Raw genomic sequence first — 14,487 nt, 5'->3', positions numbered from 1 at the left:
GAAGATGTGTCACATATATACAATGGAATATTACTGAGCCATAAAAAGAAATGAAATTGAGTTATTTGTAGTGAGGTGGATGGACTTAGAGCCTGTCCTACAGTGTGAAGTAAGTCAGAAAGAGAAAAACAAATACCGTATGCTAACACATATATATGGTATCTAAGGAAAAAATAAAAAAGGGCATGAAGAACTTAGGGGTGAGACAGGAATAAAGGCACAGACTAAGAAGGAAGAGATATGGAAACATATGTATATGTATAACTGATTCACTTTGTTATAAAGCAGAAACTAACAAACCATTGTTAAGCAATCATACTCCGATAAAGATGTTAATAAATAAATAAATAAATAAAAATAAAATAAAACTTACATGTAAAGAAAAAGGAACTAGAATAGCCAGTCAATTTGAAAATGATCAGTTAGAACCCACACAATATAGAATTTCAAGACTTAATATTAAGCCACATTAATCAAGACAGCATGGTATTGGTAAAAGCATGGACTACTAATGGAGTCTAGAATCAATGACATCCCAGTAATAATGAAATCTCCTAGATCCCAGATCTTTGTTTCTAAACACCACTTTTTTTTTTTTTTTGCGGTATGTGGGCTTCCCACTGTTGTGGCCTCTCCCATTGTGGAGCACAGGTTCCGGACCCAGTCACAGGCCCAGTCGCTTCGCAGCATGTGGGATCTTCCTGGACCAGGGCACGAACCTGCGTCCCCTGCATTGGCAGGCGTACTCTCCACCACTGCGCCACCAGGGAAGCCCTAAACGCCACTTTTTAATGATGAAAACCAGAACTTCTTGTAGAAATAGTTGATTTCAAGGATGGGGCAGGGAAAATATAAGATGAACGTGAAGGATCTTGTGGTCCAGAAGTAAAGAAGTGCTCAAAAAAGGACTGAAGCGTGTCAAGAGGTCATAAGAGCCAACCGAGAAGAGCTTGCAATAGCTAAATCTGGGACAAATTAAGTAACAAAATAAATAATCATGGATTGAATTATAACCAATAGAATAAAATAAGCATCCATTAGTCCATAATAACTTAAGTCAATAATTGAATAAGTAAATAAATGAGAGAGGACAGCTCTTCCAATTAAGAAATATAGAAGAGATGATGAGAATAGAAATATATCACAGTAAAACTGTTGCAGGCAAGATCTACGAACAAATGCTAAAATTAATGGGCAAAATTTTGTGGGGAAACACAGTATTTGCCTAGTCTCAAATTATTTCCCCCAAAATCTTTGTTACAGAAGGAAAAAATAGTAATTTTAAAACAGGAAAACCTGGCAGATAACACCTTAGGCAGTGACCAAGGTCAGCATCACCAGTAAGAAGACATATTGACAACATGTACCCCCTGGTACAATACATTAAGGAGGGCTCATCCTCTCTGTCCTACTCTTGCAAAAAATTCACAAATTTAATCTATTTATGAAAAAACATTAAACTAATCCAAATTGTGAGATATTCTACAAAATATCTCTCTATTATCCTTCACCAGTGCCAAGGTCCTGACAGACAGAGAGAGAGGAATCCTCACAGACTGGAATCCTGGATTGAGTTATGGGCCAGAAAAGAGCATGAACAGGGAGACTGTTGAAATCCAATTAAGTCTCTAGTTTAGTTTAAAAAAAAAGAAATAAAGCAAAAAAGCAAGGGCCCAGGTGCTGGCTCTTTAATAAAATTCCCCTACTTACCATAATGCAGTTCTAAAAAATAGCCCCCATGGTGGGCTACAGTGACTATTCACTGCATTTAGGAATAAAGAATAAATAAGGATGTGTGAACAGATGCTAATAAACGAAAGCTTCAGAAAGTGCTGCTAATACACACTCAGCCCAAAGAGACAGCATCATGTAACCAAAATACTTCCACATTTCATCACCCATTGACCTCCCTCTCTGTTCTCACTGGTCTCTAAATCTGTTGTTCTCTCTCTCCTCTTCCCATCTGTCTCGCTTTTTTCCTCTTCCCTTTCCTTCACCCAGCCTTCTGCATTAAGACATCGTATAGAAGTGAAGTATACTTTTAAGTAACTGATATTATCAAGTTTTATAACTTCCCTACTTACGCTTTTAAAAAGTTTCTCTCTTTCAAAATAAAAAGCTAAAGCCGTGTTAAGGTGATTGTTCTTCCATGTAAACCTTAAATTGATATAGCATGTGTGAGTTTATTGGCTCTTTTTTTTAAATTCTAACTTTATGTCAACTATGAAATTTCTTTTTTTTTTTTTTTTTTTTGTGGTATGCAGGCTTCTCACTGTTGTAGCCTCTCTCGTTGCAGAGCACAGGCTCTGGACGCACAGGCTCCTCACAGGCTCAGCGGCCATGGCTCACGGGCCCAGCCACTCCACAGCATGTGGGATCTTCCCGGACCGGGACACGAACCCGTGTCCCCTACATCGACAGGTGGACTCTCAACCACTGCGCCATCAGGGAAGCCCCTAGGTTATTGGCTCTTGATAGAAAATGTTTTCCTGTCTCCAGCAAAAAGCTTAGAAGTCCATTCAGAATGATGTTGTCAGAGTATCTTTTTATGAGATACTTCAAGTAGACCAAAAAAAGCACACAAAGATCTTATTCTTTACCACTACAAATCAACCCAGTTTTCACCTGCTTATTCATAAGCATGCTGCAACTGAACACAGTATATAAATGGCCAGATAAAATATCATAAGTAATTGTAATATATGATGTTTCCTTTTTTATAGAAAAGCCCTAATTTTATTTTGAATGTCAAATAGATTTTCTATTTTTTTATTGGCGTATAATTGCTTTACAATGTTGTGTTAGTTTCTGCTGTATAATGAAGTGAATCAGATATGTGTATACCTATATCCCCCCCTTCTTGGACCTCCCTCCCACCCGCCTGCCCCATCCCACCTAAGTAGGTCGTCACAGAGCACCAAGCTGAGCTTCCTGTGCTTTATAGCATGTTCCCGCTAGCTATCTATTTTACGCATGGTATGTATTACTTGCGGAAAAGAGTTAATTGAATTCTGCTACGTTTGCTTTTCCATCGCTACTACTTCTTTAGAAAAACAAATTCTATTGAGTGCTGATACGGTACAAATTAGGAAGATGAGAGGTGCTCTGAGTTAGCTACCCCATAATTTATACCAAAATTAACTTCAAGTGGGGCTCAAGCACTTTCAGAATTTGGCTGTCATCCTAAATGCCTTCACTGGAGGATGCAAATGTTATTACTTTTTTTTTCAATTTGCTGCTGATTTCCTAAGTTGAATTACCTCTAATTTAGTTCTGGAAGAGTTTGATCAAGAGAGATCCCAAAAATCAAGGAGGATATGAATCTATGTTCTGAAAGTGAAATCAAATATAGTATATCTCAAATATATTAGTATTAGATTTCCTAAATCTATTCTTTCTTCACTCCCCAATCCTGCCTACATCTGGCCCTGGACTGAAGTAAATGCCAAATACAGGAAAAGAGAATGAACTCCAGGTGTGTGTGTATAAGAATTGATGTGCTGGACGCATGGGCTGGGGGAATAGGGAGTGGACTGCCGGGATATTTTTTATATTTACAGTAGCCTGCTGATTGAAATTCCCCAGCTATACGCACAGCTCCCAACCTTATTCTTACTGTGAGACAACCAAAATAACTAGACATTTGGGGAAACCTGGAACATGAAAGAGAAGGATCAAGATACAAAATTCTGACCCATAAATGATTCGAGTAACTAAAGGACACATTTTAAAATCCTTCCACTAGTCCCTGAGAGAATTACAAAAATATTTTTGCCTTCATAAACAAGAGTAGGGAAGTTTCAACAAATTAAAATCATGATTGCTCAGATTTTTAAAAATTCAATAGGATGGTTGGAAAATACATTTAAAGGATTCTGTTATTCACTGCAAGAGCAAAAAGATATAGAGACCATAATTATGGGAGATATGATGAAGGACATAGAGATTAAATCAGGAAGTCTATAGCAAACAATGATAGCTGCCTACTCAACATCCATTCTCCATTTCTTTCTTATTAATATTTAGTCTAAAGTGGGGCCTTGATGGCCTTTCCCTTTCCTTTCACTCTTCCTTCCACTTTCCAACTGGACCACAGGAAGGATACCTGGAGAGGGAGAGGCCACCTTGGGATGTTGAGGGTAAAGGGAACATGCTAAAAATGATAACCCAGGAAACGGGAATAAAAAGAATGACGCTGGGTCTTTATAGCATCGACTGAAACATTTCAGCAGGTTTCTGTTTACCTGGAAACAGAAATAATGTTAACTGACAGAATTAGAAAGCATTAAGATAGTATCGTTCATTATTCATTAATAACATAACATTATTCATTTATAACATTCAGATAATATCTAAGTAAGGTCATCTGATACAACATTCAACTAATAGGAAAAAATGAGTAAAGTGGGAAGGAGAGGGAGGTGGGGAGGAAGAAGAAAACAGAGGTGAGGGATTTTTAAAGAAAAAGTTTTAAATTCCAAAAGATGAAGGGATACAAGTGTCTTATATTTGGAAAGGTCTCCCAAGTGCTGGAAAAATTAATGACAAATGTCCACTTTGTACCACAAGGGTAAAACAATTATCTTAAGTTTCCTGAGAGAAATAAGAATATACATAATATAAAAATAAAATTGAAGAAAAATTTAAGCTAGAATTCTTTGCCAGAGTGTCTAATGAAACATTTTTAGACATACATGGGCTCAGAGTTTCCTTCCCATACAACTTTTCTTAGAAGTTGGGTCAGAATGTACTCAAGTAGAACAGTATAAACCAAGGAAGAAGTTAACATGGATGAAAATATTCATCTAACCCAGAAAAGCAGCGAATAACAGTCTTAGTCTCAGGCTGATGCAGAGCTATCAGTTCAGATTAAAACACATAAGGTAATGAGAAACTCCAGGGAGGAAGATAGTTGTAGAACAAATACAGATTAGAATAGAAAGTCAGTAATTTTCCAAAAAAAATTTAATGGATTCCATATGACAGATTTTATGTACTTAGTAGAAAGGTAGGGCATACTAGGGCTATGGTAAGGAGGGAATATATTTTTCATTTCCCAGAGAAAGAAAGTACCCTGGGAAAATTTTAAAAACAAAACCAAATACCTTGTACAAGAAAGAAATGAACCATATATAAAGTAGACCAAGAGGTTGCATGATTTTGAGCAATTCCAAAGAGTAAGAAACAGAATCTGTTTTGACATGCTTCTTTCATTGCCCTGAAGATTGCATTATTACAACTTCAATTCTATGACTTGATGATACTGTGAGCAATATTAATGTCATCAAATAATGTAAGTATTGATTTTCAATTTTTAGACACAACCTGTGAATTAATCATGGAATGCTTACTAATGTTTACAAAACAGAATGTAAATCTTATCGATCTTGACCTTGGTAAAGTACAGCTGAGAGAAATGGGAAGGTAGAAGAGGGAAGAGAGAAGGAGAAATAAATAGTTCTGCTGATACCCTCACTTTATAAGGTGGAGGGTTGCGAGATAATGTCTAAGGAAGCTGCATGGTGTGGGAAAGGCATAGAACCTGGAGCTAGACTGCCAGAGTCTCAGTCCAGCTCCATCTTTTACTGAATACAGGCAATCTCTGCAACCTATCTGAACCTTGGTGTCCACAGATGTTTGAGAATCAAATGAGGAAAGTCTCTAGCAGTGGCAGATCCTCAATAAATAGGACACCTGGTTCTTCATGTCCTGCACAGCCTGGGACATTCTTAAGAATGACACATGTGGGCTTCCCTGGTGACGCAGTGGTTGAGAGTCCGCCTGCCGATGCAGGGGACACGGGTTTGTGCCCTGGTCCAGGAGGATCCCGCGTGCCGCGGAGCGGCTGGGCCCGTGGGCCATGGCCGCTGGGCCTGCGCGTCCGGAGCCTGTGCTCCGCGGCGGGAGAGGGCACAACGGTGAGAGGCCCGTGTACCACAAAAAAAAAAAAAAAAAAAAAAAAAGAATGACACATGTAACTCTTAAAATAAGAAACTAGAAGAGATTATTAATTAGAATGGTACAGAAAAAAATAAAATGAAATATCTCAGAAACAAATTTTACGTTGTTGCTGGGATACAAGGTAAGTTTTCTCAAACCTTTGAATTAGGAACTTATTTTAGGAATGGATAATCTGATATTCAAAGACTTGTGTGGGGGCTTCCCTGGTGGCGCAGTGGTTGAGAGTCCGCCTGCCGATGCAGGGAACATGGGTTCGTGCCCCGGTCTGGGAAGATCCCACATGCCGTGGAGCGACTGGGCCCGTGAGCCATGGCTGCTGAGCCTAAGCGTCCGGAACCTGTGCTCCACAATGGGAAAGGCCACAACAGTGAGAGGACCACGTACTGCAAAAACAAACAAACAAACAAAAAAAAGACTTATGTGGGAGAGTATGAGGATGTTCATCATAGCATTGTTTATATTAGTAAAAAAAAAAAGGTAACAATGTAAATGTGCAAACACAGGAAATGCTTAAATAAGTTGACATATCTGTACACTGATATATGACATTAAATAGTAACTTTTTAATGATTTGGGAAATACTCATAATACAATATCATTCAAATAACTGGATTGATTAGGATTCTCTTTTCTTAAACATATCATAATGTTTGTCTTAGCTCAAGCTGCTATAAGGAAATACAATAAGCCATGTGGCTTAAACAATAGACATTTATTTCTCACAGTTCTGGAGATAAGAAGTCCAAGATAAAGGTGCTGGCTGATTTGGTTCCTGGTGAGACCCCTCTTCTAATCTTGCAACTGGCCACCTTCTTGCTATGTCCTCACATGATGGAGAGAAAAGGTGAGAGAGAGAGAGAGCTCTGGTCTCTCTTCCTCTTCTTATAAGGACACCAGTCCCATCATTCATGACCTCATCTAAACCTAGTTATTTAACCCCCAAGATCTCACCTCCAAATATCATCACACTGGGGGTTAGGGCTTCAACATATAAATTTTGAAGGAACATAAACATTGCATAACAATGTTGAACATTTATTGGATATTTAGTGGGTGTGAGATAATTTTTTGAATTTTACATGTATTAATTTATTTAAATCTCCAAATCACCCTATGAAGTAGATAGTATTTGTGAGCATGTGTTGAAAATGTGCATACATACTTATATACACACATAAATATACATATATATACATGTTTACATACATAAATATATATTGTACATATAAACACATTATATGTGCATATACATATATAACTGTATGTGTGTGTGTGTGTGTGTGTGTGTGTGTATGGTTTGCTTACAGATTTTTCTTCCTCCCTTGCCTTGCTTTAGTTCCCCCTTCTTGGGAGTGTGTTCCTTGACCCCACTGACTCTGATTGGTCATGTAAGTAGCTTTAGTTTAATGAACTCCTACCAGATGTGATGTGAGCAGACAGTTTTAACTAAGCTTGCATGGTTTAGCTTACCTTCTTTCCTTCTGCCATTACCAAGAGAGGACGAGGCATTGGATATTCACTGAGCCCAGAACGAGACCTGAACTTACCTACTTGCCTAGAGACAGGTCAAGTGAAACTGACTCAGCCCAGAAAGATAAATTCCAGCCAAATTATTAATCTATACATTCATGATGAAGAAAAAATAAATGTTGTTGTAGTCCCCTGAGATTTTGTAGTTCTTTGTTAAGCAGTATTACTACTGAAACAACTGACCAATACAACATACCTTAAGAAAGACTTTAGTGATAATAATCTCTGGGTAGCAGAATTGTGAATGATTTTTATTATCTTCTTTATAGTTGTTGAATGACTTTAAAACTATTGTGTTTTACTTTGTTTTGTTTTTTTAACATTTCTTTAGGTAAAGCACATTGCTTTCACATTTACGTTACATATTTGTATTTATACACACACTTGTCTTAAAATCGTTTTGATTTGGAACTTTTGGTATCATATATTAATCAATGTTTATTCAAACTTAATTTTAAAATTCCACTTGTTTCATACCTTAAAATGTCAGAAGTTAAATAATCTTCTGGCTCAGAGAGTCACTTAAATTTTTTTGAAAAGCAAATTGAGGAATCAGTGAATTGTAGAATACCTTCTTGGGGATACATGAATTTCTTCAAAATGTCATAAAGCTGGCATAATAAGTTGCTCATGGAGAGCTCATTGTTAGAGCCACAGCCTTACAGAAAAGGCAGTCTTAGTCTATTTTAATTTATCTAGAATTCGGAATTAACTTTAATTTATACAACCACTGGAACATCCCATGTGGATACGTTTGTTGAGCTGTGATAAATCATGGCGACCTTTGAGAACACTGGTGAAGCATTTGATGAAGTAGCTAAAGGAAGATAGTTCATCAACAAGATAGTGTTAAGGAACTGTCCAGAATCCAAATTTATTCTTCATGTTGCTTCTGAGTTACTGTCCTAAAGTCCCTTGAGCAAGAAAGGCCAAGGTCAATTACTTTGACACAGGGGAAAATCAAGAGTTAGCTTCCCTGCTGCCATTTAGGCTTTTCCTTTAGCCTTTCACTCTCCTGGGTGGCTTGGACTAAGAGTGACATTTGGACTGGTCCTAAGAAGTACACTTATAAAAACATAAAATCCATCCTTATAGTGTTACAATAATTTTTCTCATATTGACCTCTCCAACAAGACTTTAAGAACTACTAAATGACCTCAGGTAAGAGGACAAAAAAGACCCTGAATCTTTTGAATAGTTTAAGTGTTAATCATAATTCCAAATTTTTCTTATTATCTACTTTCTAGTGCCTTCTTTCATCACAAATAACATTGAGCTAAAGTAATGTACAAAAGTCAAAATTATGCAATGCTTTGCCTGCTTTGGCTTCCCCTGGACTCAATATTCTCCCCTTTGAGGGCTGTTTAAACTAGATAATAACATGAATTACAGAAGACATGGTGGGATGGCAAGAGTGTCCTGTTGCTCATCAAGAGATCTTTTCAATGTCTTTTCCTGAAATAGAAAGAGTTCAAACTGCAGATTGCCTCATGAATATTTGGGGGTACTGAGAGTATAGCTTTCAACTAAAGAAGCAAAGTGTATATTCACCTTATTGATTTTAGTAAGACTGTTGACAATTTAGAAATTATTAAAAGAAATATAGAGTTTAATTAACTTTCTCATTGAAAGTGTTTCTTCTTTAGATATTATATTAATATCTCTGATAGTTCCTTTATACCTTTTTTGCTTATCTCTTTTTTTCTCTTTTCTGTTCATCCGTCTCCATTTCAGTTCAATTGTTTTCTTTTGCCTTTTCCCAATTTTCTTAGGCAAGTTACAATAACATGTTTCTCTTAAAAACTCAAATATTGTTTTTTAAAAAAAGAAGAAAATAAGGAAGAAAGGGAGGGTGGGAAGAAAGAAATAAGGAAGGAAGGAAATTTTTCTATTTTCTACCCATATTCATTTCAACGCCTAAAACACTCTTAGTATCATGAATCCCAATTGATCCTCATATTTGGAGACTAAAAACTGTTCTGTGGAGAGAAGAAATTTATAAACTGCTACTTAAGCCTCCCTTAGCAGTATTACCCCTTATTATTGATGTACATAAAATTAGTATGAGAGCTAAATATTTTAGCAACCTCAGGCACCTTTTTGTAAACTATGCTCACTTTGCCATTTATCCAGATGCTCCTATGACCTCTTTGTGGAACTAGCAGTTTATGAACGGAAAGAATTTGATGTAGGCTGATGCCTTTGGAACCCAAAGGGCTATCCCTGCAGGACTGTCGGCTGGTAAATATTTAACAACTAGCTCTCTGTTTAAAAACTCTAATTGTGGTGTTAGCAAATTTCCAAGGTATAATATCCCCACTATGGCCAATTTCAAGCTACTAACATTATGTCACTTAACTCAGATTTGGAGAGAGATGCCCATGGTGCACACTCACGAGCAGGTAAGAGGCAGCTCAGGCATCCTCTGTGTTTATTGGATGGATTTATTAATTCTTCAAGCACTTGTGGATGCCCTGAGTGAGCCATCTCAAGTTCCATTTCTAATACTCTCTCTCTCAGCATCCTCCAGTGCTATCTACCCGGTCCCTAGCTCTGCCTACCTTGGCCTCCTACTTCTTAGGGAACGCCTTGAGGTGATGTGGAGATATTCCATGAAATTCCTGCCACTGCACATACAATGTCCACATGTGCATCCACCCTCATGGTCTCACATCCATCCTCAAGAGACCATGAGTGTGGATGCAATGTCCCACATCTGCATCCACCCTCATGGTCTCTTTTCCAAGAAGAGCTTGTTCTTCCTTTAAGTTAAATCTTATATTCAGAAGCCATATCCTCAATTCCCTTTACGATTATTTTCACCCTCTTGGAGTTTTAATCCCTTTTTTGTATCCTTTCTTCTCAGCATATAAATATGTTCCAGGCTTGCTCTTGATCATGGTTTTAAAAAGAATCATTTAATCCCACTTCCTCTCAGGATTCTTCTGTTCTTAGCCAAGCTTCTTGAAAGAGTATTGTGGTAGGCAGAAATCTAAGGTGGCTCCCAAGATGCCCAACTCCTGGCATACACACCCTGTATAATCATGAGGATTTGAGAATGTGATGGATCTCTTTCCCATGGTTAGGTCATCTTACATGGCACAATTGAATTTATGAATAGGAATTATCCAGGTGCACCCGACCTAATCACATGAGTCCTTAAAATCTGGGTCTAGACGCCAAAGAAGTCAGTGATTTGAAGCATGAGAAGGATATGATATACTATTGTTGGCTCAGGAATGGAAGGGACCACATGGCAAGGAATGTGGCAGCCTCTAGGAGCTCAGAGTGGTCTCCAGCCAATAACCATCAAGGAAACAGGGACCTCAATCCTGCAACCGCAGGTACTGAATTTGGCCATCAATAGGAATAAGACTGAAAGTGACCTCCAGACAAGAACTGGAGCCTTCAGACAAGAACTCATCCTGGCCAACCTTGATTTTTTTGCCCCAATGAACATGGAAGCTTCCTTTATATTGTAGAAGGTCTTGCTATAGATGCCCAAAGAGCCAGTCATTTAAAATTGTATGACACTTGGACTTTGGGATTAACATATACACACTACTATATATATATATATAATTATATAATAAATAACCAACAGGGACCTACTGTATAGCACAGGGAACTGTACTCAGTATTTTGTAATACCCTCTAAGGGAAAAGAATCTGAAAAAGAACATAGACATATATAATACATACACACACAAAACTAAATCACTTTGCTGTATACCTGAAACTAACACAACATTGTAAATCAACTATACTTTCAATTTTAAAAAATTAAATTAAATTTTAAAAATTTATGACATTTGAGTGAAGCAAATTCAACTAATTTTTGTATGAATTTTCTTTCATTATATACATGATGGGATTTATTTCTAACTTTCTACATTATTTTAACATATTTTAACATACATTATTTTAACGTTAATTGAACATTCTACTCCTGTTCATGCAGCTCTACAAACCTGTCCTGCCTATGTTCATACATGCACAAACACACACACACACACACACATAGAGTCTCATGGATTCCAGAAGAAATGTTGGCTTTTGATTCCTTATGCACAGAGAACCATCCCAATCTGACCCTTCTTTTAGTGAACTTTTCTGCCTTTTGGATTGCTGGTATAGACTAAATCCGCATGAAAGTGATAGAATTTGCAGCAGTGGCCCCATATTGACATATGTACTATAATATACTGGGGAACTAAAAACTACGGATGCTGGGGCTCTAGCCTAGAGAATCATTTTTAATTGGTCTGGGATGGGGTTCAGATATCAAGAAAGTAAAAGAGTTCTCCCTCCAGCTGATATTAATGTACAGCCAGAACTGAGAAACACTGCTGTAAATTTTATTACTTTTCCATGGGAAAATGCACCGCCTTCCACCCCCGACTAATGAAAAATCAAAGGGAAGGGGCCCAGGCAGCAGTATTTTTTAAGCTTCTCCGCCATGATCACAATGTGTAGCCAGGGTTAAGAATCTCTGCATCAAAGCAGTGATTCTAGGCCAGTACACAGAAAAGAAACATGCAAGGAGATTTGTAAGACTACAAATCCAAGTAGCACGCTCAGCCTAAATCAGGTTCCTTGGTTTGCAAAGCTTCCACTTCTGTCACTGCTGGCGACGGAGGAGAGAATGAATGGGAGCAGACCGTGTGTGACTTGCTTGCTTGAACTCCTCACACCCCATTAAAGGTGGAGCACCCCATCACATGGAGTTGCTACTATTGCAGACAAAGGAAAAAGCTCCCTAGAGAGGCTCTGAAAAGGAGACTGTGGAGTGCTGACAAGCTGACTTGGCAAAGAGAGTGTCCTAGACAGGCTTCTGTGCTTCCTGGTGGGTCTACGCTTAGCGCTGGTGTCTGGGAGTGACGTCACTGCCTTCAGTGGAACCAAGTTTATATCTACACATAGTCGATCCTCCAAAAGTACTTGTTGAATTAATGAATCTAAAGAAAGTTCCCTATGAGCCTGAATCTCTGCCTCTCGGGTGTTCATCTAGCAACAGGAGTCCTTACGGAATTTGTTCCGAAGAGTTTACCAGTAATAAACAAGTCCAGTCAACAGCTCCCGGCTATGATGTATCTTGGTCCTGACATTGGACACTCTGCTGCTAGTGACAAAGGAAGAGAATGTCAGCTCTGAGTGTCAACTCTATCCTGTACCTGTCAACCCACTCACCTCACAAGTGGAAGAGAAGAGGATTAAGGTTGCAACATAACCTCCCCTGGGAAGAAGCATCACTGTTGCTTTTTGGTAGCCTGACCTTGCCTTGAGCTGGTAAATGAGAATTGCAATTTGTCTAATGCATAACCAGTTCCCATGTAATCTCGGCAAAATGTCAAAGGGAGTTTTGAGACTTTCTCAGCATCACTTTGGTGATTAAAGAATATTCTCTGTTTGGGTAACAACACATTTTATGAGGTTAGTTGCCTCTCGCCTCAGGGCAATGTATTCCAACCCTTCATCTCAGGTCCCTAACATAATGTTGACTCCTTGGATAAAAATGCAAGGAACTTCTGTTGAATGAGCTAACTGCTGGAAATATGATGACTGCAGCTGAAAGAAATGAGGTGTGTACCACACACCACATAAAACAATGAAAGCAATTTAAAGGCAAAATGTACAGAGTAACTAGGAACAATTTTGCAATATCAAAAGCATATGAGTGGCCTGCTGCTTTGGGTGATGCTCTGCAGACCTTGGTGTTCTCCCAGCCTGGTCCAGGAGACTCTCTGCATGAGACCTGAACAGCTAGCAACTTCCATCTTCAAAGTCAGCTATTCTGGTGCCCGAAGACTGCGGCCACTCGGACTGGTGCCGGTGTAGTCTGCGCTCGGGGTGAGCGTGGTCCGTGCGGCATTTCCTGTTCTCGCCCCCGCGCCGCTGCAGCTCGGGCCTTGCCTGACGCAGCCCGACCATGGCTTCAGCTGTGGAGAAGCTACGGAAAGATCTAGAAGAAGTGAAGGTGCTGCTGGAAAAATGCTGCTGGAAAAAGCCACTAGAAAAAGAGTAAGTGATGCACTGACAGCTGAAAAATCCAAGATTGAGACAGAAATCAAGAACACGAGGCAGCAGAAGTCACAGAGAAAAGCAGAGCTTCTGGAAAGTGAAAAGCCTGCCGCTGTGGTTGCTTCTGTTACGACAGATAGACAGTGAAAATCAGCAATTATGGATGGGATCAGTCAGATAAGTTTGTGAAAATCTACATGACCTTAACTGGAGTTCATCAAGTCCCTGCTGAGAATGTGCAGGTGCATTTCACAGAGAGGTCATTTGATCTTTTGGTAAAGAATCTAAATGGGAAGAGTTACTCCATGATTACGAACAATCTCTTGTAACCCATCTCTGTGGAAGGCAGTTAAAAAAAGATCAAGACAGATACAGTTCTTATCTTATGCAGGAAGAAAGCGGAAAACACACCGTAGGTCTACCTGACTCAGGTTGAAAAAGAATGCAAAGAGAAAGAAAAGCCCTCCTACGACACTGGAACAGATCCTAGTGAGGGATTAATGAATGTTCTAAAGAAAATTTATGAAGATGGAGGTGATGATATGAAGCGAGCCATTAATAAAGCCTGGGTGGAATCAAGAGAGAAACAAGCCAAAGGAGATACAGAATTCTGAGACTTTAAAGTCTTTTTGGGAGCTGTGATGTGGATATATTGATGTTTCCAATAAGGAAATGTTGGTGAGCTGCACACATAAATTTGACATATAACTACTTACACAGTCTAAGTAAAGGCAATGAATTCTCCATTTCCTACTGGACGATTCATTTAAATAAAATATGCTTATTAAACACTCCCTCCAAAGATGGTTTCCTTAGTAACTGGGTCATTTTATTCAAGAAAAGGGTAATGTTGTATTCTGGTGTGAAATGTGAAGAAGCAATGTAAAGAAGCCTAATGAAAATGCCACATTGTGTGTATTATTGTTCAGCTAAGAGGTAGAAACAAAAGTTATTGCTTGCCTTTCAGTTCCTGAC

General features: G+C 38.6%; 1 pseudogene; it reads left to right on the top strand.

The window, feature by feature from the left end:
* Nucleotides 1-13,420: 13,420 nt before the first annotated feature.
* On the top strand, nucleotides 13,421-14,126 carry LOC112397514 (calcyclin-binding protein pseudogene; annotated as a pseudogene).
* Nucleotides 14,127-14,487: the final 361 nt, after the last annotated feature.

The sequence above is a fragment of the Neophocaena asiaeorientalis genome, unplaced genomic scaffold, assembly GCF_003031525.2.
Source record: "Neophocaena asiaeorientalis asiaeorientalis breed wild unplaced genomic scaffold, Neophocaena_asiaeorientalis_V1.1 scaffold10, whole genome shotgun sequence".
Classification (NCBI taxonomy): Eukaryota; Metazoa; Chordata; class Mammalia; order Artiodactyla; family Phocoenidae; genus Neophocaena; species Neophocaena asiaeorientalis.
Note: the sequence above shows the minus strand (reverse complement) of the source record. Positions and strands in the feature narration are given on the sequence as shown.